The sequence below is a fragment of the Chiloscyllium plagiosum genome, unplaced genomic scaffold, assembly GCF_037043375.1.
Source record: "Chiloscyllium plagiosum isolate Xiang-an unplaced genomic scaffold, Cpla_swu_hap1 HiC_scaffold_10, whole genome shotgun sequence".
NCBI classification, from domain to species: Eukaryota; Metazoa; Chordata; class Chondrichthyes; order Orectolobiformes; family Hemiscylliidae; genus Chiloscyllium; species Chiloscyllium plagiosum.
This window is the reverse complement of record NW_028270148.1, coordinates 86,977,951-87,002,499: the sequence shown is the minus strand read 5'-3', so window position 1 is coordinate 87,002,499 and position 24,549 is coordinate 86,977,951. Positions and strand designations below refer to the sequence as shown.

The window sequence follows — 24,549 nt, the reverse complement described above, 5'->3', positions numbered from 1 at the left end:
CACCCATGTAAGACATACCCCGAGCTGCCCAATGTTTGAATCCTGAATCTATCATCCTCGGTTGAAAACCCGGCATACCCACTTTCGGTGTAAGAGAAAAAATTCTGTCAATATTGCCTTCCCTCTGCTGAATTGCCCTCCATGCTTTAACAGTATTGATAACTATTGAGTTATAGCAATATTCCCTAACTGTCCTCATTTTGTCCAAAAACAGCAAGCTAGTAAGGGGCACCTTACCTGGGAAGTTTCGATATCTAACCATATTGAAAGAGGGTCCCCTCAATCCCAATCACTCACGTAGGATAAAAGCGAGCTTAATTGGTAGGTTTTAATGTCCGGGAGATCCACTCTCACCCAACCTGTGAGGCAATTGCAGTTTGGCTAATTTAATAAGGGCCACTTACGATGTCAAATAAAAGCTGAACCAGCCATTCGGTCTCTTGAATATTTGCTTATCAAAAATCAGGGGGAGTATCCGTATAGGGGAGAATGTTCATTTCAATAAGCGCTATCTGACTGAACCATGAGATCAGAAGTGCCTCCATCTTTGAAGGTCTTGTTTGATTTTGTCAAATATTTGATCAAAATTAGCTTTGAACAACTGATCCAGAAATGGAGTAATGAATATGTCCAAATATACAAAACATGGCATTGAGAAAGGGCTCTTGTTCGGGAGTCACACCCGGGAGCTTCAGATCCTTAAAAAAAGATTTCATTTTGGCCTGCCCTTCCTCACAATCCTCAGATTGGTATAACTTAGAGTAAAATCTCTGGAAAGTCACATTAATCTTTTTAGAATCACATGTTAGGTTCCCAGTCCCTACCCTAATTGCCGTAATGGCTTGTGGGGCACTCCTCTTTCTGGCGAGATACGTTAAGTATTTGCCTGGCTTGTCACCGTGCTCATTCCCTGAGCATGGAATTCAATGCAGACCGCAGCGTTGTAATCCTCTGTAGTTTGACCATCGAGGGTCTGTCAAAGTAAGCCTTCTTGTCTGCCTTCAACTGTGCTTCAAGGAGATGTTGCTGCTCACCCTTCTGCCGCTTCCTACTGGCAGAATATGAAATAACTAAAGCCAGCATAGGCTTTGGCAATTTCCTAGAGGACGGATGAGCTACCAACCAAGCCTAAGTTGCTGTCTAGGAATGCCCAAAATTCTCTTGAGAATACTCCATAAACTTATTATCCATTTTCCAGTACCTCCAACCCACTGTAACGTCCTTCATCTTTAACTATAAGGTACACTGGAGCATGATCAGAGATGATAATATTACCAATCGTACACAATGCTACCAAATCCAAGGTTACTGGTGAGGTCAGAAAAAAATCAATCCTAGTGTGATATCTGTGCAGATTGAAGAAAAATGTAACATCTCTACCTGTAAGGTGGCGACGGCTTCAGACATCCACCAACCCTAACGTCCCACAATGACCCACATTGACCCACTAACTGTTTAGTTTGTACAAAAGGGTATCAAGGGACCTTTGGGCAACCTGTCTACTGTGGAATTCATGAGACAGTTAAAATCTCCTCCTATAATGATGTGCCAGGACTCGAGACTTATCAGTTTAGAAAAAGCATCTACCAAAGATTTAAGGGGATGAGCTGGAGGTCAATAAGCATTTAACCACCATATTCTTCCCCATTTATCAAGGCTTTAAGAATTATAAACCTCTCAGGTGTGTCTTTAACACACTCTAACAACTTAAATGGGAGGTTCTTCCTAACCAATATAGCCACTTCCCTACTCTGGTATTAAATGATGAAAAATAAACTCAGTCAAAGCCATTCTGCTGTAATTTCAGATGCCCCTTGTCATCTAAGTGTGTCTCCTGTAACAGAGCAGTATCCACACTTTCCTTTCTAAGACTCAAGAGTACCTTCTTCCTCTTAATTGGTGAATGACTTCCCTTGATATTCCAGGTACACCATTTAATCAAGTCATTAGCCATAATCTTCTGCAATTACATTTAAATTCTAGAGAGGAGGAACCCGAACCACAAATCACTGAGCCTTAGTGTCATATGATCCACCAAATATAAAAACTACATCAACTAAAATCACCACATTTAACAAACCTACAAAACTATTGAAAATTAAAAACAACAAAAACCAAAAAGCAAACTAACATATAAAGTACCAATAGCACTGAGTAGGGGAACTCACCCCCTGCCCAAAAGGGGCAACTACCCATCCCAGCCACCTTCACTTCTCCCAGCTAGAGCCGCATTGCAAATACAAGCAGAAAAGAGCAAACACCCCATAGAATACCAATATGAATAAAAAAACTTTTTTTTAAATAAAGGGGGAATAAATACCCCACCCATCCTTTGGTATATCCTAACTTAGAAATTGAAAAACATAGTTTAAACTCAATTATTATCGATAGAGGAAAAAAATAATAAAGCTCCTCCGTTTCTTTTACAAAATGATAAAGACATACCCAAACAACACTATTTATACATACTAAAATTGTTCAAATTAGGTTAATTTTTCCACAAAGTCGCTTGCCTTCTCCGACGTGTCAAAGAGATGTATGAATCCATGTAACGTGGGCCATAGCACCGCCGGATACCTCAGGAATACTGAATCCCAAGCTCCCTCAGTCTTCTCTTGACACCGTTGTAAGATTTTCTGTTACTGGATCACCGCTAAGAAGTCCTGAAAGAACATGATCTTAAAACCTTTGTAAATTAGGGTCTTCAGATCGTTCCTCCTGGACTCTGGAAGCCTCCATAATTCTCTCCTTATCCCGGTAATGATGGAACCACACCAGGAGAGGACAAGGACGTTGATCCAGACCTGATCTCTGCACTGTGATCCGGTAAGCCCTCTCTATCTTCAATCCTTTCATGCCAGCCTCCACGTCAAGGAATTTCGGCAGCCAGTCCTCAACTAATTCCGCAGGCCACTCACCCTACTTACCCTCAGGCAGACCGATGATCTGAATGTTTTTTCTCCTGCCCCTGTTCTCAAGCTCATCCACTTGGTTATGCAAATTACGGACCTGCGTCTTCAGAGCCTAGATCCTATTCTTGGATGAACTGGCATCAGCTTCCACCGCTGTGACACTATGCTCCACCTCATCCGTCCTCTTGTCCAGGTCTCCCAGCTGTTGCTCATGCTTCTGCAGCATGACAGAGATTGAAGCCAACTTCTCTTCAATCTGTTTCTGCAGCATCACGCGAAATTTCGTGAGCTCGTTCACCAGAGCCTGGAAAGTAATCTACTCCAAGGATCCTTCAGGTTGAACTGCAGACCCAGCCTTAGATGCTCCTCCTCCCTTTTTCGGCATTTCTGGACGGCTGGAAATTAAGGTAAGTTAATTTTTAGAAGTCTCTTGGGACTCCACAATCTTTCCAGAGTCCCAAGATGTCACAATGGTCTGGGTTGGGCGGATTGAAGGTTCATCCTGCTTGTGTTGCGATGCGTAGCTCTACAGTGTGATATTCTTAGATGGCCCCATCTTGGACAACCCCCCCCCCCCCCAACCACACACACACACACTGTAACGTCCTTAAACTTAACCAACAGGTAGACTGGAGCATGATCGGGGTTGCCACTGGGTCTGACAAAAAAATCAATCTTGGTGTAACACCTGTGTGGATTGGGAAAAAACGTAAAATCCCTGCTTGTAGGGTGGAGACGCCTCCAGACATCCACCAACCCTAACTTCATGCACAGATCCAATAATTGTTTAGCTTGTACAGAGAGTATTGGAGGCCTTTGGGCAACCTGTCTACTGTGGGATCCATGAGACAGTTAAAATCGCCCCCTATAATTATATGCCGGGACTCGAGACTGATCAGTTTAGAGGTCGCATCTACCAGAAATTTGAAGGAATGGGCCGGAGGGCAATAAACATTTAAAACACCATATTCTTCTCCATTTATCAGGGCTTTGAGAATTAAAAAGCTCCCATGTGTATCTTTAACACACTCTAGTAACTTAAATGGGAGATTCCTCCTAACCAATTTAGCCACTCCCCTACTTCTGGTATTAAAAGATGAAAAGTAAATCGGATCAAAGCCTTTCTGCTGTTGTTCCAAATGTTCCCTATCATCGAAGTGTGTCTCCTATAACAAAGCAATATCCACCTTCTCCTTACTAAGACTCAAAAGTACCTTCTTCCTCTTAATTGGTGAATGACTTCCCTTGATATTCCAGGTATACCATTTAATCAAGTCATTAGCCCTAACCTTCTGCAGTAACATTCAAATTCCAGGGAGGTGGAACTTGAACCACAAATCGCTGAGCTTTAGTGTCACAAGATCCATCTAACATAAAAACTACATAAACTAAAACCACTACAGTTAACAAACCTACAAACCTATCAAAGATTATATACAACAAAAACCAAAAAGTAAAGCAACATATAAAGCGCCAACAGTGCTGAATGCGGGAACTCACCCCCTGCCCAAAGGGGACAACTAGCCATCCCAAAACCCAATTTCCCATTCTGCTGCCAAAACTGCAGTCCAGACATTAAAATACCTGAACAGGGTATAAACTGCCCATAAGTAGGCATCTAGCCATCCCAATCATTTTCCCTCCTCCTAGCTAGAGCAAACAGAAAAGAAAAAAAATACACATTAGAATAGCAATGTGAATAAAGAAATGTTTTTTAAAAAACGGGGTAAATACCCCACCCATCCTTTGGTATAACTTAGAAGTTGAAAGTACACATCTCAACTGCCATCAAACATAGTTTAAATCAGATTATTACCAATAAAAAAAGGAAAAGCCCCAACCAGACTTCCTCTGTTTTTATTTAAAGAAAAAACAAAGCCATACCCAAAGCCAACCCTACTATTTGTACATACTAAATTGTTCAGGTTAAGTTAATTTGTCCACAAAGTCTCTTGCCTCATCTGACGTGTCAAAGAGATGTACGGAAGAACATGACGTTAGAGCCCTCATAAACTAAGGCTTTCGGATCCTTCCCCTGAATTTTGGAAGCTTCCACGATTCTCTCCTTACCTTTATAATGATGAAACCGCACCAAGAGAGGATGAGGACCTTGACCCAGACCTAACCTCTGCCCCGTGACCCGTGACCCGGTGAGCCCTCTCAATCTTCAAGCCTCTCATTCCAGCCTCTAAGTTAAGGAATTTCACCAAGCAGTCCTCAATAAATTCCGCCAGTTGCTGACCTTCTTTACCCTCTGGCAGACCGATGATCCAAATACTTTTTGTACTGGCCCTGTTGAAATCATCCACTTTGTCAAGCAAATTACGGATCCTATCCTTGGAAGAACTGATATCATCTTTCACCACTGTGAGTCTGTGTTCAACCTCATCTGTCCTTTGTTTCCAAGTCTCCCAGCTGCTGTTCATGCTTTTGCAGCATGTTAGAGATCGGGGCCAGCTTCTCCTCTATCTGCTTACCCAATATCTCATGAGATCTCGCGAGCTCCTTCGTCAGGGCCTGGCAGGTAATTGAGTCCAAAGATCCTGCACGCTGGGCCACGGGCCCAGCCTCAGACGCTCCCCCTCCCTTCTTCGGCATCTCTGGATGACCAAAACACAGGTAAGTTGATTTTCCACAATTTCCTGGGACTCCAAGACTTTTCCAGAGTCCCAGGGTATCGCAATAGTCTGGATTGGACGGGTTAGAAGTTTGTTCCACTTGTGCTGTGGTGCGGAGCTCTGCAACGCGATCCTCATAGATCGCCGCCATCTTCGACCCCCCGTTATCTCATTTTTGAAGGTTTCCACTTCCCAGCTGTCTCTTTACTTGAGAATATCCACCCCCAGTCAACCTTTGAAAGTTCTTACTTAATACTGCCAAAATTGGCTTTCCTCCAGTTTTGAACTTTAACTTTTAGACCTGGACTATCCTTTTCCAACACTACTTTTAAACTAATAGAATTATGGTAACTGGCCCCAAAGTGCTCCCCACTGACACCTCAGTCATCTGCCCTGCCTTATTTCTCAAGAATAGGTATAGTTTTGCACCTTCTCTAATAGGTACATCCACATACTGAATCAGAAAATGTTCTTGTACACACTTAACAAATTCCTCTCCATCCAAGCTTTTAACACTATGGCAGTCTATGTTTGGAAAGTTAAAATCCCCTACCATTACCACCTTATTATTCTTACTGTAACTGAGAGCTCCTTACAATTCTCAATTTCTTACTGACTATTGAGGGGTCTATCGGTCAGAGTCGAAAATGTGGCTTATGCCCAAAACGCTGACTCTCCTACTCCTCAGATGTTGCCTGACCTGTTGTGTTTTTCCAGCACCACACTTTTCGACTCTGATCTCCAGCATCTGCAGTCCTCACTTTCTCTGGATCTATAATACAACCTCAGTAAGGTGATCATCCCTTTCTTATATCTTAATTCCATCAAAATAACTTCCCTGGACGTATTCTCAGGAATATTCTCCCTAAGTACAGCCATACTGTTAGCCCAAATCAAAAATGCCATTCCACTTCCTCTCTTTTACCTCTATGTATCCTGCAACATTACGCTGCCAGTCCTGTCCATCCCTGAAGCACATTTGTGTAATTGCTATGATATCCCAGTCCTGTGTTCCCAACCATGTCCTGAGTTCATCTGCTTTACCTGTTAGGTCTCTTGCATTGAAATAAATGCAGTTTAATTTATCAGTCCTACGTCATTGTCTGTTTTGTTCCTGCCTGCACTGTTTGGCTCATTCCTTTTCACAACTGCACCAGTCTCAGGCTGATCTCTTTTCTCACTATCTTTCTGAGTTCCACCACCCTTACAAGTCAGGCGCAATCTGTCCTTCTTATCCAGGTCACTTCTACCCCAGAAGAGATTCCAATGGTCCAAAAATGCAAATTCTTTACCTTACACCAGTTCCTCAGCTAAGCATTCATCTGTTCTATGTTCCTATTCCTACTCTCATTAGCTCATGGCATTGGGAGTAATCGAGATATTACTACTCTCAAGGACCTACTTTTTAAATTCCTGCCTAATTTCCAATACCCTCTCCTCAGAACCTTGTTCTTTTCTCATTCCAACGTGTACAATGATCTCCTGCTAGTCCCTCTTCCCTTTGAGAATATTCTGTAATCTCTCCAAGATATTCTTGACCTTCGCACCAGCGAGGCATCATATCATTCTGGTGTCTCATTGTCAGTCACAGAAACATCTATCTATGCCTCTGACTAGACAGTCTCCTATCACAACCAATTGCTTGAAAACTGATGAACCCCCTTGTTACAGCAGAACCAGTCTCAGTACCCAGAAACCTGGCTGTCAGTGCTACATTCCCCTGTGAGTCCATCACCCTCTAAGTTTTCCAAAACAGCATATTTGTTTGAGAGCCACAAGAGATTCCTGCACTTCCTGCCTACCCCTCCTACCTTTCCTGGAGTTTACCCACCTAGTTGACTGTACCTATAGTTTTTCTCCCTTTCTGAAATTGCAATCCATCATCCCCCAGCTCCTGTAAATTTCTGATTACTTGCAACTGCCGCTGCAACTCATCCATGCAATACAATAGGATTCACAACCAAACACATTTCCTGCAGACGTAATCGTTAGGAACATTGAAATTCTCCCTAATTTCCCACATTGACAGGCAGTACACATCACTCTACTACCTGCCATCTTTACATCTCACAGACAAAGCAGATTGATTAAGCAGACAAAACACATCCAGAAACCGTAGCCACTCTCCCCTACATCAAAGACATCTCTGAAATGACTGCCAGACTACTCAGACCCCTTGGCATCATGGTAGCCCACAAACCCACCAACACACTAAAACATCAGCTAATGAACTTGAAAGACAATACACAAACTTTAATAATTATGTAGTGTCATAGAGGTATAGAGATGTACATAGAGGTATAGAGATGGAAATAAACCCTTTGGTCCAACTTGTCCATACCGACCAGATATTCTAAATTAATCTAGTCCCATTTGCCATATCCTTCTAAACCCTTCCTATTCATATACCCATCCAGATGCCTATTAAATATTGTAATTGTACCAGCCTCCACCACTTCCTCTGACAGCTCATTCCATAAATGCACCACCTTCTGCATGAAAAAGTTGCCCCTTAGGTCCCTTTTAAGTTTTTCCCATGCCTATATCCTGTAGTTCTGTACTCCACCTCAGGGAAAAGACCTTGTCGATTTACCCTATCCATAACCCTTATGGTTTTATGAACCCCTCAGCCTCTGGCACTCCAAAATAAAAGTCCCAGACTATTCAGTCTCTCCCTATAACTCAAACCCTCCAATCCTGGCAACATCCTGGTAAACCTTTTTACAACATCCTTCCAATAGGAAGGAGACCAGAATTGCGCACAATATTCAAGTGGCCTAACCAATGTCCTGTGCAGCTGCAACATGGCGTCTCAACTCATAAACTCGAAGCTCTGACCAATAAAGGAAAGCATGGTGAGAGATGATATAGGTTCTGTGGAGAATAAGGTTGAATCGATTTGGGTGGAAATAGGCTACCAAATAATAATATCACATTGGGACAGGCAATAAACAAAGAAATAACTAATGCCTGTAAAAATGGTATGGCTATTATCATGGGGGATTTTAACTTACATGTTGATTGGTCAAAACAGGCTATCCTCAAGGATAGCCTTGAGGAAGAGTCTATTGAATGTACCTGCAATAGTTTTCTCGTACAGTATGTAATGGAACCGACAAGGGAGCAAGCTATCCTCGATCTGGCCCTATGTAAAGAGATAGGAATAATTAATGTTGTTATAGTTAGGGATTCTCATGAAAGGAGCGCTCACAGTATGGTTGAATTTAGAATACAGATGGAAAGCGAGAAAACTAAACCCAGTACCAGGGTCCTGTGCTAAAACATGGGAGACTACAATAGGATGAGGGAGGAATTGGCTAAAGTAGACTGGAAGCAAAGACTTTATGATGAGACAGTTGACAAACAGTGGAGGACCTTTAAAACAATTTTTCAAAGTGCTCAACAAAAGTATATACCAATGAAAAGCAAGGACTGTAAGAAAAGGGATAATCTGCTACGGGTGTTAAAGGCAATAAGGGAGGCTATCAAATTGAAAGTGAATGTATACAAAGTGGCCAAGATCAGTGGGAAACTAGAAGATTGGAAAAGCTTTAAAGATCAACAGAAAACCACAAAAAAAGCTATAAAGAACAGTAAGATTATAAGAATAAACTAGCTCAGAATATAAAGTCAGATAGCAAAATTTTCTATAAATAAACAAAGCGATAAAGAGTGGCTAAAATAAATATTGGTCCTTTAAAGGATGAGACGGGCGATTTAGTAATGGGATAGGAGGACATGGCCGAGGCATTAAACAGGTATTTTGTGTCGATCTTCACAGTGGAAGACATGACTAATATGCCAGTAATTGACATAGAGACAAAGGTAGGTGAGACTTCAAACAATCATTATCACGAAAGAGGTAGTGTTGGGCAAGGTAATGGAACTAAGGGCATACAAGTCTCCTGGCACTGATGGAATGCATCCCAGGGTACTAAAAGAGATGGCGGGAGAAGTAGCAAATGAACTTGCAGTAATTTTCCAAAATTCACTGGACTCTAGGGCAGTTCCAGCAGATTGAAAAACAGCATATGTGACACCACTATTTAAAAAAGGAGGTAGATAAAAGATGGGAATTATAGCCTGATTAGCTTAACTTCTGTATTTGGAAAAATGCTTGAGCTTTAATCAAGGAAGAAATGGCAAGGCATTTAGATAGAAATTGTCCCATTGGGCAGATGCAGCATGGGTTCATGAAGGGCAGTTCATGCTTAACTAATCTACTGGAATTCTATGAAAACATTACGAGCGTGGTGGACAACAAGGACCCAGTAGATGTGGTGTATCTAGATTTCCAAAAGGCATTCAACAAGGTGCTGCACAAAAGGCTGCTGCATAAGATAAAGATGCAAGGTGTTACGGGCAATGTATTAGCATAGATGAAGGATTGATTGACTAATAGGAAGCAAAGAGTGGGGATAAATGCAACATGATGACTCAGTGGTTAGCACTGCTGCCTCTCAGTGCCAGGCATCTAGGTTCGATTCCAGCCTTGGGTGACTGTCTGTGTGGAGTTTGCACATTCTCCCTCTATCTTTGTGGGTTTCCTCTGGGTGCTCCAGCTTCCTCCCACAGTCCAAAGATGTGCAAGTTAGGGGAATTGGCCATGTTAAATTGTTCAGAGATGTGTAGGTTAGGTGTATTAGTCATGGGTAAATGTAGAGTGGTAGGCTAGGGGGAATGGGTCTGGTTGGGTTACCTTTTAGAGGTTCAGTGTGGACTTGTTGGGCCGAATGGCCTATTTCACACTTTAGGGATTCTATGAAATGAATGTTTTTCTAGCTGGCAATCAGTGACTAGTGGTGTGCCTCAAAGATCAGTGTCATGACTGCAATTATTCACAATTCACATAGATGATTTGAAATTGACCACCTCATTTAGTGTGTCAAAGAATACGGATGACACTAAGATGAGTGGTAGAGCAAAGTGTGCAGAGGACTGTGAAACTTTACAAAGAGACATTGATAGTTTAAATGATGGGCAAAGATCTGGGGAATGGAGTACAATATTGAAGTCATCCATTTTGGTAGGAATAACAGTTAAAGGGACTATTACTTGAATAGTAAAAAATTGCAGCATGCTGCTGTGCAGAGGGAGCTGAGTGTCCTTGTGCATGAATCACAGAAGGTTGGTCAACAGGTACAACAGGTAATTAAGTAGGCAAATGGAATTTTGTCCTTCACTGCTAAAGGGATATGACTTGGAGGTGCTGGTGTTGGACTGGGGTGGACAAAGTTTAAAATCACACAACACCAGGTTATAGTGCAACAGGTTTGTTTGTAAGCACTAGTATTCAGAGTGCCCACTCTTTCATCAGGTGGTTGTGGAGATTAAGATCAGAACTTATAGGCAAAGGAGTCCAGTGTCATGGAGATGTGATAATGTAAACAAACTTAAATTAAAACTTTCATCTTTTATAATGGGATATGCAGGTTTCTGTTTTTTGATATGCAAATCCCAGAACTTCTTCAAATTACATTCTCAAGATCGCTCAGCTTTTTAAATAAGTGTGAAGTCTGTCTGTGTCCCAATGCTATGTCAGACTGACAAACCTTCTGCAGTTTTACAGAGCTTTACATGGATTCATGCAGTTTTTCAGCAAAATAAAATGTAATTCTGCGAAAACAAATTCACCCCATAAGCTTATATGTGTGCACATGTAGGAGCGACAGATTGAGTGTGCATGTGAGTGTATGCATGTGGGTGTGAGTGTAGGTGACAGAGTGTGTGTAAGCTTGGTTAAGTGTGTGTCAGTATGTGTATGATGGGGTATGTGTGAGAGGGTGCATGTGTTGGTGTGAGTGCAGGGAGTATATGTGTTTGCATATGAGAGAGAGCTTGTGTACGAGAGAGGGTCTGCGCTTGTGTGTGTGTCGTCCAGTGGGGTCACCTGTAGTGTGACATGAACCCAAGACCCCAGTTGAGGCCATTCCCATGGGTACCAAACTTTGCTAACAGCTTCTGCTCAGCTACTATGCATTGTTGCTTGTCCCAAAGTCCGCCTTTCCCAAAATCACCCAAAGGTCCAAGGCCAAATGTCCTGGACTGCTGAAGTGTTCCTCGACTGGGAGGGAACACTCCTGCCAGGTGATTGTTGCGTGGTGTCCATTCATCCGTAGTTGTAACGTTTGTTTGGTCTTGCTAATGTACCATGCCTCAGGGCATCTTTGCCTGCAGCTTATGAGATAGATCACACTAGCAGAGTCACATGAGTACTCGCCGCATACATGGTGGGAGGTGTCCCCACATGTAAAGGGATTGAGTTTAAAAGCAGGGAGGTTATGTTGCAGCTGTACAGAGTGCTGGTGAGGTCATACCTGGAGTACTGTGTGCAGATTTGGTCTCCTTACTTGAGAAAAGATGTACTGGCATTAGTGGGGTTGCAGAGGAGGTTCACTAGGTTGATTCCAGAGTTGAGGGGGTTGGCTAATGAGGATTGACTGAGTAGGCTGGGATTATATTCTTTGGAATTTAGAAGAATGAGGGGGGGATCTTAAAGAAACATGTAAAATTATGAAGGAAACAGATAAGAGAGAAGTAGAGTGGATGTTTCCACTGGCAGGTGAAAAGAGGACAAGAGGGCAAAGCCTCAAAATTAGGGAGAGCAGATTTAGGACTGAATTCAGAAGGAACTTCACTCAGAGGGTTGTAAATCTATGGAATTCCCTGCCAAGTGACGTAGTTAAGGCTAAATTAATCTGGTCTCATTTGCCAGCATTTGGCTCATATCCCTTTAAACCCTTCCTATTCATATACCCATCCAAATGCCTTTTAAATCTTGTAATCATCCCAAAGTTCCAAAACAACAGCTTATAAAACTGTTATGACTGCTCCTAGAATTCGAGGAAATCAGCTCCAACGCTGAAAATACCTCAAAAAAGGAGCAGCTCTTGCAGTCACAATTTGTTTCCCATCTTACAACTTGGATTATCCAGAATTCTGGGTTGGATGGTTGGTGATAGCTAGCAGGAAGTTTTCTTGTTGGTGATGCTATGAGGCTCCAGAGTCAAGGTTGAGGATTTATAGAGCCATTACCTCCTGATTGTATATGATTGTACCATCTCATCTGGTGGATTTGTTGTGGGATGGGGCATTCTCTCGTGATGCAGAGGTCTGGTATATTGGCTAAAAGGTATGATTCTGTGGATAAGCCAATGTCAAGTTAATACCTGATTGATCTGTGGGACAGCTCTTTCAATTTGGCATACATCCTCAGATGCTAGTAGAGAGGACATTGCTAGATGCAAGGGCTGAAGGGCTTTTGCCCGAAATGTCAGTTTTCCTGCTCCTTGGATGCTGCCTGACCTGCTGTGCTTTTCCAGCACCATTCTAAACTAGACTCTGATCTCCAGCATCTGCAGTCCTCACTATCTGTATATTGTATTGGGTTATTAAACTGGGTCATCTTTCCAGTTTTATTCCAACTAGAGTCTTTCATAGCAGCAATTGAGTGACTGATTGAGCCAGTTAAAGGTATATTAAGAATCAACTACTTTTCTGTGGGCATGGATTTACATATACGTGAGACCAACAGATTTCCTTCCCTAAAGGACATTGGTAAAATAATTGGGGTACGCGTTCTTACAATCCAATGGTTTAATGTTTACTGTCACTCATTTTTATTTTATTTAATTAATTAAATTTGAATTCTCCCAGCTGCCCAGTTTTTGAATTTGAAATCTGGATTATTCATCCAGTATCATAACAGCTGAGCCACTTTACCCAATATTCAGATATGAGACTAAAACAAAAATGAGAATTATGTTCACAATATCGTACAGTTATTGCACAGATGGATTGCCCAGCATTTCCTTTATTGCACCATCTGAAAGCTCAAGGTACAGTAGGGAAAGTGAATAGAAAATTGGGTGGGGAAGCCTTCTGCTGAATCCCCACACTTAACGTGGAAATACAAAATATGCTAACCCTCCCCACCAATACTTTCCGCAACCCAGACCCAGCCCCACTGATGGTCTGAGCTAACTGAGCCTTGAATGGACTTTGAATGGTGGAGGGACTTGGAGTTAGAAAACTGACCAAATTCCCTGCAATCCATATGAAAGCTCCTCCTCATATTCACCCTCCAAAGAACTGGTGATTGCATTAGTCGATTAAGTGATGCTGTTTCAGGAAGGAAGCTATCTTCTTCCTGCATTGACGCAAGAGCCTTAAATAAAGTTAAGGGACAAAGGTTAGTTTTAAGTCATTAAATAAGTCTACCAACAGCCTAACTTTCAGAACAATTGGAACAAGACTGAATTGGTGAGCAATGTTAATATTATATTACGTAGGTTTCTCCTTTAAGATTACAGAGTAGATTATCCCCAAGATTTTTTCTTTATTTTGTATTTGCTGATGATTGTGTGATTCAGTTTTGCCACTTGTACTTCCTCTGTGAAATACAGAAGCTGAATTTCTGAAATGTATATGGCAGTGAGACAATGATAGAGAGGCAGGAAGACTAGAACACAAGCAGCATGGAAAAGGTTTCAATCATTACACTGGCAGATAAAAAGAGAGTAGCCTGGTCAACCTAGCAGAATTATGGACAGGTTTGTTGCCCCACGGATCCACAAGGGTAATATTATATCAGCATGATCAGTTTATGGAACTCTTAACTTTTGCTCTCCTTTCTCAGTGAAAAGTTTTCTGTGTTAAATTAAGCCCTATAATTTTCCAAAAATAAAATCTGTGTAGTAGATTTAAGTCCAACAAGATTTTGTATACAGAATGGTAATATGTATGTTTCTGCAGAAAGTTGATCATTTCTGATTCCCTGTAAGTCAGCTCTTTTATGACTATGTTCAGACCTAGCAACAGCAAAATTGGCCCAATAAGCTGAAAATATAGGTCACAGAAAAAGTCCCAAACTGCCTTTCATTGCACTGCCCAATACCGATCAGAAGAAAGGTGAAGAAATGTTTATTTTTGTAAATTATGTGACAAGTACAGCTGTATCTGTTTGGAAGATAAATGAGATCCTTTCATTCCTAGAAGGGACACAGCAAGTTTTTTTGAGTGAATACTAATGACTGTGACTACAATTTGTTAAGTCTACAGTGGCAGTTGGACTGTGAGTCTGTTTAAATATCTGAGCAAATTATATGGTAGTAAAATAATTTTTGAATATTATGGTAGGTTACTACCTCGTAATGACCTAACATAAAGAGTTGCTTGACTGATAAGGTGCTGGATTCCAGTTCTTCAAGGAGTGCAGAATTTGCAGGAACTTCTATTTTTAATAACACTGGTGAATAATAGATGGATAGAAGGTTGTGTAATTTTTGTCAAGGTTCAGTTTAATATAATTAAGGTGGCATTTCTAATATAGTTTGTTTATCCCAAATCCAGTAGTTGATGTTTATTCAACAAAGATTTTCAACATTATACTTCTTGGAGTTGCACTAAAATTCAAATTAGTTATGTTTGTTTACAAGACAAGCAGCTTTGCTACAGCTCAGGGAGAAGTGAGTGCTGAATCAACTGGAAAGTTGATCCAGTTCCCTGTCAGTTCCAGTGTATTCTGGAATTTCCCACCGGGGATAGAGTTGGTGTATTGCACAATGATAAGTGAGAAGTATACATCACCTGATGGTGAAATTTCAGCCAGTCCACAAGATCTAAAACAAAAATTAATGGTTATGGTTATAGCGTTGTACAGCATGGAAACAGACCCTTTGATCCAAATCATTCATGCTGACCCAATACCTTAAACTAGGGCAGCAGGTGGCTCAGTGGTTACCACTGCTGCCCCACAGTACCAGGGACATGGGTTCGATTCCAGCCTTGGGCTGGAATTCTCCACGTGATTGTGTGGGTTTCCTCTGGGTGCTCCGGTTTCCTCCCACAGTACAAAGATGTGCAGATTAGGTGAATTGGCCATGCTAAAATTCCCCATAGTGTTCAGGGATATGTAGGTTAGGTGCAGTAGTCAGGGGTAAAATATAAGGTAGGGGGAATGGTCTGGTTAGATTACCCTTCAGAGTGTTGGTGTGGACTTGTTGGGCTGAAGGGCCTGTTTCCACACGATAGGGATTCTATAATCTAGTTCCATTTGGCCCACATCCCTCGAAACCCTTCCTATTCATATACCCATCCAGATGCCTTTTAAATGTATAATTGTACTAGCCTCCACCACTTCCACTGGCAGCCCATTTCACACATGCACTACCCTCAGCATGAAAAAGTTGCCCTTTAGATCCCTTTTAAATATTTCCCCTTTCACCTTAAACTTTTGTCCCTCTGGTTTTGGACTCCCTTCCACTCAGATAGGCTACTCTCCCTATCCATGCCCCTCATGATTTTATAAAGATCACCCCTCAGCTTTCAAAGCTCCAGGGAAAATAGTCCCAACCTATTCAGCCTCTTCCTGTAGTTCAAACCTTCTAACCATGGCAACATCCTTGTAAATCTTTTTTGCACCTTTTCATGTTTATCATCTTTCCTCAAACAGGGAGATGCTGAATTAAATGCAATATTCCAAAAGTGGCCTAACCAATGACATATATAGCCCACTGAGTATAGTGTATTAAGCATCTTCTTCACTAACCTGTCTACCTGTGACTTCACCTTTAAGGAACTGTGCACCTGCATTCCAAGGTCTCGGGGTGTTTGGTAACACACCCCAATTGAGCTTATTAACATCTCATTCAATAATACACTGTCCATGCCATGATATGGCTGGCTGAGGTCGAGATTCTTATCAGTCTGCCGACTGGTTGCCAACCTGCCTTCTGGAGAGGGTGGGAGCAGCTCATTCCCCTTTAAAATTCTGCCCACCTTGTCAGTTTCTGCTTGAATGTTGGTGATACCTGTTTCATCTTACATCAACCAACTTTTCTGGCCCCTCCACTGTCTCTAAATTGTCAAAATGCTGAAAATGTCCAGTACTAAATGAACAGAAATTTTCAGCAAAAAAAACAGAAAAATGGGACTACTAAAGCAGTTGTGTTCAGTTCTACCACAAATTCTGTTGCCTAGCATTGACCTCATCCTTCCTATTTTCCACTATGTGATGGTGAACTTGACTGTTCTTGACACTATTATCATATTTGATCATGAGATCAGTTTCCAATCATAGCTTCAAAACCCTACTAAGACTGCCCATTTCAACCTCCATAGCATCACCTGACTCAACCCCTATCTCAGTACATCAATTGCTGAAACACTCATCTCTGCTTTTGTTATCTCTAGACTTGACTATTCCTATGCACTCCCACACTCTGACCTATTAACATAAACTTAAGGTGAACGAAAATTCTGTTTCCCATGTTTTAACTCACACCAAGTCCCACAACAACATGAGAACTTAGGAAACATGATTAGGCCATTTGGACCCTTGAGTCTGCATCAACATTGCAGAAGTTCAGGGCCAATCATCTATTTTAATTCTGCCTACAATTTTGCCCTAAAAGTCTACTGACCTCTGACTTGAATACACTTAAAAAATGAACATCCACAACTCCTTATGTAGAGAATCTTACTGAATCACAACCATTTGAAATAAGAAATTTTCCCTTAACTCAATCATAGTGGCTAACTCCTTATTCTCAGATTGCGACCCTCTGCCCTAGATTTTCCAGTCTGTGGAACATTTTCTCAATATATAGCTGACCATGCCTTTTAAAAATTTTATATATCTCTCCTTACGAAGTAATCCACTCAGCTTAGGAACCGGCCTGGCATCAGTCTAGAACAATCTGCCCTTCAGGAAGCAAATCAAAAATGCAGTGTACTCCAGGGTTCTGTGAAGAAAGATCATTTTTAATTCTTATAATTCAGCAAAAGCTAACATAGCATTTATCTTTTGATTTGCTTAATTGTATCTATACGTAAACGTTCTTTGCTTTATCCACAGGGACACCTTAGTCCACTTGAATACAAACATTTCCTCGCCTTTCACCATTCAAAAAGAAAATGGTTTTATTTTTCTGACCAAAAAGGACATTTCTGCCCACTCACCAAACTTGTCTATATCCTTCTGCAGCCTCTTTGCATTTTCCTCACCATTTACTTCCTTATTTACCTTTATATTACAGCAAACTTAGAAATGTTACACCTAGTCTCCTTACTGAAGTGATTACTTACACTGAATAGCTGAGGACCAAACACTGATCACACATGATTTTCTTTCATAAATCTGTGTTAACTACAATCAATCATCTTACAATTTTCTAAGTGCCCTTTTAGTTATTTTTAATCAACCTTTTGGACACGTATGACACATCTCTGGGATAAGTATGACTTGAGCCCAGACCTCCTGGCTCAGCAATAGGGACACTAGTATTGCACCACAAGGCCCTTAAGTTACAACAGCTGCTAAGGTAGGAGCTGAACCCATGTGCCCAGAGTATTAGCTTGAATCTCTGGATTATTAGACCACTGACATAACCATTGCACCAGCTTCAGAGGAGAGGTATAGATAGTTTTAATCAACCTGCTCAGATATGTTAATAACTATGTCTCTAATCCAGTCTCTGGCATACTCTTGTAGCCATAATACTTCTAGTACAGATCTGTTTCTGGTCAATGGTAACCCCTTACTTTGTTGGTACTGTGGGGTTCAGTGATGCTAATGCCATTACATGCCAAAGGTAGATGGTTAGATTCTCTCTTAATGGACACAGTCGACTTGCTATCTAGCAGCATACAGTGTGGGCTTCTTTAGTATCTGAGGAGTTACATATGGTATTGAACACTATGTAACCATCAGTGAAGTTCCACACTTCCTGACCTGCTGTAGGAAGGAAGGTTATTGATGAAGCTGAAGATTATTAGAGCTGGGACCCAACCTTGAGGAACTCATGCTGCAACATCCTGGAGGGAAGATGACCCCTCCAATAAACACAATAACCTTCCTTCATGTGTGTGACTCCAACTGGTGGAAATCTTCCCCTTGATTCCTATCGACTTCAATTTTGTCTGAGCTCCTTGATGTCACACTTGGTGAAAAGCTGTCCCATTGTATTTTTGCACAGATCCCAGAAAGGCAATGTACTTTTTAGATAGCTAGGTAGCATTGCAACACGTGACATTCTAGTATAAGACTCCTCACCTCACCTTCAGAAGTCACTCTGTGATGGAGTCAGTGCAATGGGGGATATGTATCGTAATACAGTCATGTAATGTACCCACAATATCAGTAAGCATGGAACTCACACTATGGACTGATTCCTATGGTCTTTTAGCAAATTGCGAGTCTTGTAAAGATCTGCAGAGTAATTCCTGCCTCAATTCCTGGCTGTGAGTTTCCTCATTGTAACTTACCAAACTCACAACATTAATTGCCACTTATCCCTCATGGTAAGAATTACATCCAATTTCTGCCCCATCTTGGGTTCAGAAAAGAGTTACAAGGATGTTGCCAAGGCTGGAGTACTTGAGCTATAGGGAAAGGTTGAAGAGGCTGGGGCTGTTTTCACTGGAGCCTCTGAGGCTGAGGGGTGACCTTATAGGGGTTTTTAAAATCATGAGGGACATGGATAGGATAAATAGACAAGGTCTTTTTCCTGGGGTGAGGGAGTTCAGAACTAAAGGGCTTAGGTTTAGGGTGAGAGGGGAATGATATAAAAGGGACCTAAGGGGCAATTGTTTTCACACAGAGGGTGATGCATGTGTGGAATGAGCTGCCAGAAGAAGTGGTGGAGGCTGGTACAATTGCAACATTTAAAAGGCATCAGGATGGGTATATGAATAGGAAGAGTTTGGAGAAATATTGGCTGGTACCTGGCAGGTGGGACTAGATTGGGTTGGGATATCTAATTGGCATGCATGGACAAGTTGGACCGAAGGGATTCTGGATTAGTGGTGCTGGAAGAGCACAGCAGTTCAGGCAGCATCCGAGGACAGGCAAAATCGACGTTTCAGGCAAAAGTCCTTCATCAGGAATAAAGGCAGAGAGCCTGAAGCATGGAGAGATAAGCTAGAGGAGGGTGGGGGTGGGGAGAGAGTAGCATAGAGTACAATAGGTCAGTGGGGGAGGAGATGAAGGTGATAGGTCAGGGAGGAGAGGGTGGAGTGGATAGGTGGAAAAGGAGCTGGGCAGGTCGGACAAGTCCAGACAAGACAAGGGGACAATGTTGAGCAGGAGGTTAGAAACTAGGATGAGGTGGGGGAAGGGAAAATGAGGAAGCTGTTGAAGTCCACATTGATGCCCTGGGGTTGAAGTGTTCCGAGGCGGAAGATGAGGCGTTCTTCCTCCATGCGTCTGGTGGTGAGGGAGCGGGGGTGGAGGAGGCCCAGCACCTCCATATCCTCGGCAGAGTGGGAGGGGGAGTTGAAATGTTGGGCCACGGGGCGGTTTGGTTGATTGGTGCGGGTGTCTCGGAGATGTTCCCTAAAGCGCTCTGCTAGGAGGCGCCCAGTCTCCCCGATGTAGAGGAGACCGCATCGGGAGCAACGGATACAATAAATGATATTAGTGGATGTGCAGGTAAAACTTTGATGGATATAGAAGGCTCCTTTAGGGCCTTGGATAGAGGTGAGGGAGGAGGTGTGTGCACAGGTTTTACAGTTCCTGCGGTGGCAGGGGAAAGTGCCAGGATGGGAGGGTGGGTCGTAGGGGGGCGTGGACCTGACCAGGTAGTCATGGAGGGAACGGTCTTTGCGGAAGGCGGAGAGGGGTGGGGAGGGAAATATATCCCTGGTGGTTGGGTCTGTTTGGAGGTGGCGGAAATGTCGGCGGATGATTTGGTTTATGCGAAGGTTGGTAGGGTGGAAGGTGAGCACCAGGTGGTGCCAATGCAGTCATCAATGAAGCGGCTGCTCCCGATGCGGTCTCCTCTACATCGGGGAGATTGGGCGCCTCCTAGCAGAGCGCTTTAGGGAACATCTCCGAGACACCCGCACCAATCAACCAAACCGCCCCGTGGCCCAACATTTCAACTCCCCCTCCCACTCTGCCGAGGATATGGAGGTGCTGGGCCTTCTCCACCGCCGCTCCCTCACCACCAGACGCATGGAGGAAGAACGCCTCATCTTCCGCCTCGGAACACTTCAATCCCAGGGCATCAATGTGGACTTCAACAGCTTCCTCATTTCCCCTTCCCCCACCTCATTCTAGTTTCTAACCTCCAGCTCAACACTGTCCCCTTGTCTTGTCTGGACTTGTCCGACCTGCCCAGCTCCTTTTCCACCTATCCACTCCACCCTCTCCTCCCTGACCTATCACCTTCATCTCCTCCCCCACTGACCTATTGTACTCTATGCTACTCTCTCCCCACCCCCACCCTCCTCTAGCTTATCTCTCCATGCTTCAGGCCTTTATTCCTGATGAAGGGCTTTTGCCCGAAACGTCGATTTTGCCTGTCCTCGGATGCTGCCTGAACTGCTGTGCTCTTCCAGCACCACTAATCCAGAATTTGGTTTCCAGCATCTGCAGTCATTGTTTTTACCTAAGTTGGACCGAAGGGTCTGTTCATACTGTACATCTCCATGACTCTATGACTATGACTTTATGTCATTACTATAGCAACCCACCGCTCAGCAGAGGTCCTCCCTCGGACCATCATCCCTTGTGGTCACACCACAACCCTCTGTGCACCTGCAGGAAGCTGTACTGCTCAGTTGTGGAAGGGGTGAGGAAATATGGCAGAGGTTGGGACCCTGACACTTACTTCTTTGAGAGACCTGGGAGGTCCTTGTGGATAGGGTAGTCAAGGGAAGAGGAGTCCCCTTCTAGGAGGACCAGCAGAGGAGGCCACATTCCATGCCAGCCTGGTTGGAGATCACCACCTTTATGAATCAGGCCAGACCCCCTAAAAATGTTTCAAGAAGGTAGCCCAGGAGGCTAACTTTTTATTCTTTTTTAGGCTAATGTAAAGTGGATATTTCAAGAGTGATGCACCTGGTCAAACCACTCAGCTCAAACATGATGGATGAAACACAAACAAAAGAAAACAGAATTTAGAATAAATTAACTTACTTGATCACCCAACCATCACGATATTGTAAGTTAATGAAGCTGTTCCAATCCCTGCAACATCCCATAAACCCTTAGCAAACACCCCTTGGCAAAAGGTAAATTCAAACACAGGTTCTTACAGGCAGGGTTTTCATAGAGAAAGCTCAAGCAAGACCTCTGTTGAAACATGCAACCTCTTTTCACTGTAGCTGCTTCTCCACATCCCTAGTAGCTTTTTGACTTCCTGCTAAAAACAGATCAAACTAAAAAAAACCTGAACTGAGAGAACTGGCCACTCACATGCCACTGTTTTCAAGGAGCCATTTCCAGACATATCAGAACCTCTGCCTTTACGAAGCCATCTTGAAAATAACCAAGGACAACATAACCTTGTTAAAGTGGCAGCATTGTCTCACTACTCAGGTCAGCGCCTTCTTCAGGATGAGGACAACTAGGAAGCAGTGCAGGAAGATGGTCAATGATCTTATCTTCTCTGCCAGAGTGAAAGAAGTATTCTGCTCTTTTCTACTTCATACTTATCTGTGCCACCACATTCACCTCCCACTAATGCCATTGCTCTGCTGCCCTCTCTGTTGCATGCAACACCTCCCCTCACCCAGTCTAATTATTTCAAAAATTCTCATACCACTAACACCACATGCCCTTTGCACTGCTCCTCACTCCCTCAGAACACCTCATCAGCCTTACCCAATACTCACCAGCCTGAACAGCTATGCCACCCACTTACTCATTCAGCTCCTTTATGACATTACAAGAGAAGACATCCCATAAAATACCTGCGCAACACTGGACAGGTGCTGTGACACCAGGTATCTCTGTCCTCATGCCCTTGGAGGAAAGAATACTTGCCTATGCAGGAGAACATGGACAGCTCCTGCAGGGATGTGGAGACATCTCTGTTGGGACACCTGAAACCAGGCAGAAATTAAAATGACCTGAACGCTACTACTACTATCCAATGATCGCATTGTTGTCTGCCTCATGTGTCTTACATTTGCATCCATCCTCCTAATGACAATCCATCTCCCACAGAGGAATGGTCCTTGATCTCCCCATGCAACGTATTAGAGGGACCACTGTTCACATTGGCTCACGGACCATCGAGCAGCAGAGATGGCAACATCCCTTTGGACTGTATAAGGGCGCATAGTGAGCTCCACACACCAGCTACTACATAGATGGGTGAGGGAGAAACACCCAGGCCACTGGCAATCAGAGATCAGGCACCTGCTGAGCCCCTAGCAGGAGATGACCTTGTAGTCTTAGTGATGGTGATCTCATCCAGATGAACAAGAAAGAGAAGCAGCGGCAGGCAGACAGAAAATGATAACCCTCACAGCCGGAAGCTGGAACGACACAGCTAGTCCTGGAACATATTTCCCGTTATCACCCAGGTGGTGTAACAATGTAGCCAAGCCTGTGACCATTTGTCTGCCTTGATGGACAAATTGGCAGGTGCTATACAGAGACAGGCCCAACACCCTCAGAGGCTGCTGGACAGTCAATAATACGCAGACCTTATCACCCCATGCGATGATTCTCAGGGCTGAAAGCACATGTGAATGGAATGCAAAGCGTTGCATGAGTCACAAGGAGACAAGATGGTGCGATGAAGCATACAGATGAATGAAGGATCACATGCTTAACAATTTCCCCTCAAGGGACTGTGGAGGTGGCTGGCCTCTCCACCTCCACCCTCTGAACACGGAAGGTTCAGCTGAGGATGGTCAACTTGCTTCCAGCAATTACTTCCTAAAAATGGAATGTTAATGTCAATGGTTGAAGGGGTATATGTGGCTGATGTCAGTGAATCATGCCTGCTCTGCAGTCTGTGGGCAAGATGGAGGTCTACTGAAGCAAGTGGCAAGTTGAATTCGCCAATAATCCATTCTCGTTTCTAAGTTGAACTTTCCCAATGGCTAGTTTGTATGGCAAGTTTGATAAGATTGTAACCCATGGTGAGTTAGGCCATTAATAAGCTACTTAAGAAGGAATTAGGCAAAAGTAAGGACTGCAGATGCTGGAAACCAGAGTTTAGATCAAAGTGGTGCTGGAAAAGCACAGCAGGTCAGGCAGCATCCGAGAAGCAGGAAAATCGACATTTCGGGCAAAAGCCCTTCATCTTTTGCCCAAAATGTCAATTTTCCTGCTCCTCAGATTCTGCCTGACCTGCTGTGCTTTTCCAGCACCACTTGATCTAAACTTAAGAAGCAATGATGAGTATCAAAGGGAACTTACCGCTGCCTAGCATAATTGTGCCACAGCATTTAAGAAAAGTGAATTGAATGAAATGTTGAGATGGGCCTCACTGAATACCTCACTTGATTCTACCATTCTTCTCTCTACAGTGTATATTGTTCAGACCTGATTCAGACTTCTATTTCTAAATGTGATGTTTCATAACAATGTAAATAGTTGGTGTTATTAATAAACCTCAAGACATCTGTCCCAATGTGAATGCAGTCTTCATGGTAAATGTGACATGGGCTAATATATACAGAAGCACGTAGACCATATCACATTGACGTTCAACCCAAGAAACCAAGAAAACCAAGAATTCTGCCTCTCTGCTTTTTCAAAAAAATAAATAGCTTCACATTATATGCCATCTGCCATGGTCTAGCTTGTTCAAATTAAATGTGCTAGATTCTTATGTTCAACATGGACTGGTTGCGGAAGGGTTTGTTTCCATGCTGTATGTCACTATGACTCTATAAGTACAAATTGTTGTTGATGATGTTGAAGATTTTAACTATCAAGGAAGACTGAATTATCTGGAGTTCTTTACTCTGGAATAGAGAAGGATGAACAGATGTCTCACTATTGTGGATGAATTTGATGGAATATACATTGAAAAGAGGAAGAATGAAACTAAAGACAATAAATATTAGATATTCACTGATAAATCCAATAAAGAATTCAGAAGAAATTTCTGTACGCAGAGAAAGAATGTGGTGCTATAAGACTTGATTCAAATCACAAGGGAAACAGCCACAAAATAGCCATATTATTTGCTAATATGCCAGAGGTGAAACAGACATTGAAGACTCTTAGAAAAAGAGATGGTTCTCATAGTACTGCATAGTTCCTTGGATTT

General features: G+C 42.8%; 1 protein-coding gene and 1 long non-coding RNA gene across 2 annotated transcripts in view; one reads left to right on the top strand and one right to left on the bottom strand.

Moving 5' to 3' along the window:
* LOC122552979 (uncharacterized) overlaps nucleotides 1-24,549 on the bottom strand; it is a 99,543-nt gene that overhangs the window by 41,786 nt on the left and 33,208 nt on the right. The window lies entirely within an intron of this gene.
* agpat4 (1-acylglycerol-3-phosphate O-acyltransferase 4 (lysophosphatidic acid acyltransferase, delta)) overlaps nucleotides 13,693-24,549 on the top strand; it is a 190,784-nt gene continuing 179,927 nt past the window's right edge. The window contains exon 1 of the mRNA XM_087991525.1: nucleotides 13,693-13,792. The gene's annotated coding sequence lies outside the window, so the exon portion shown is untranslated. The remainder of the gene's footprint in view (nucleotides 13,793-24,549) is intronic.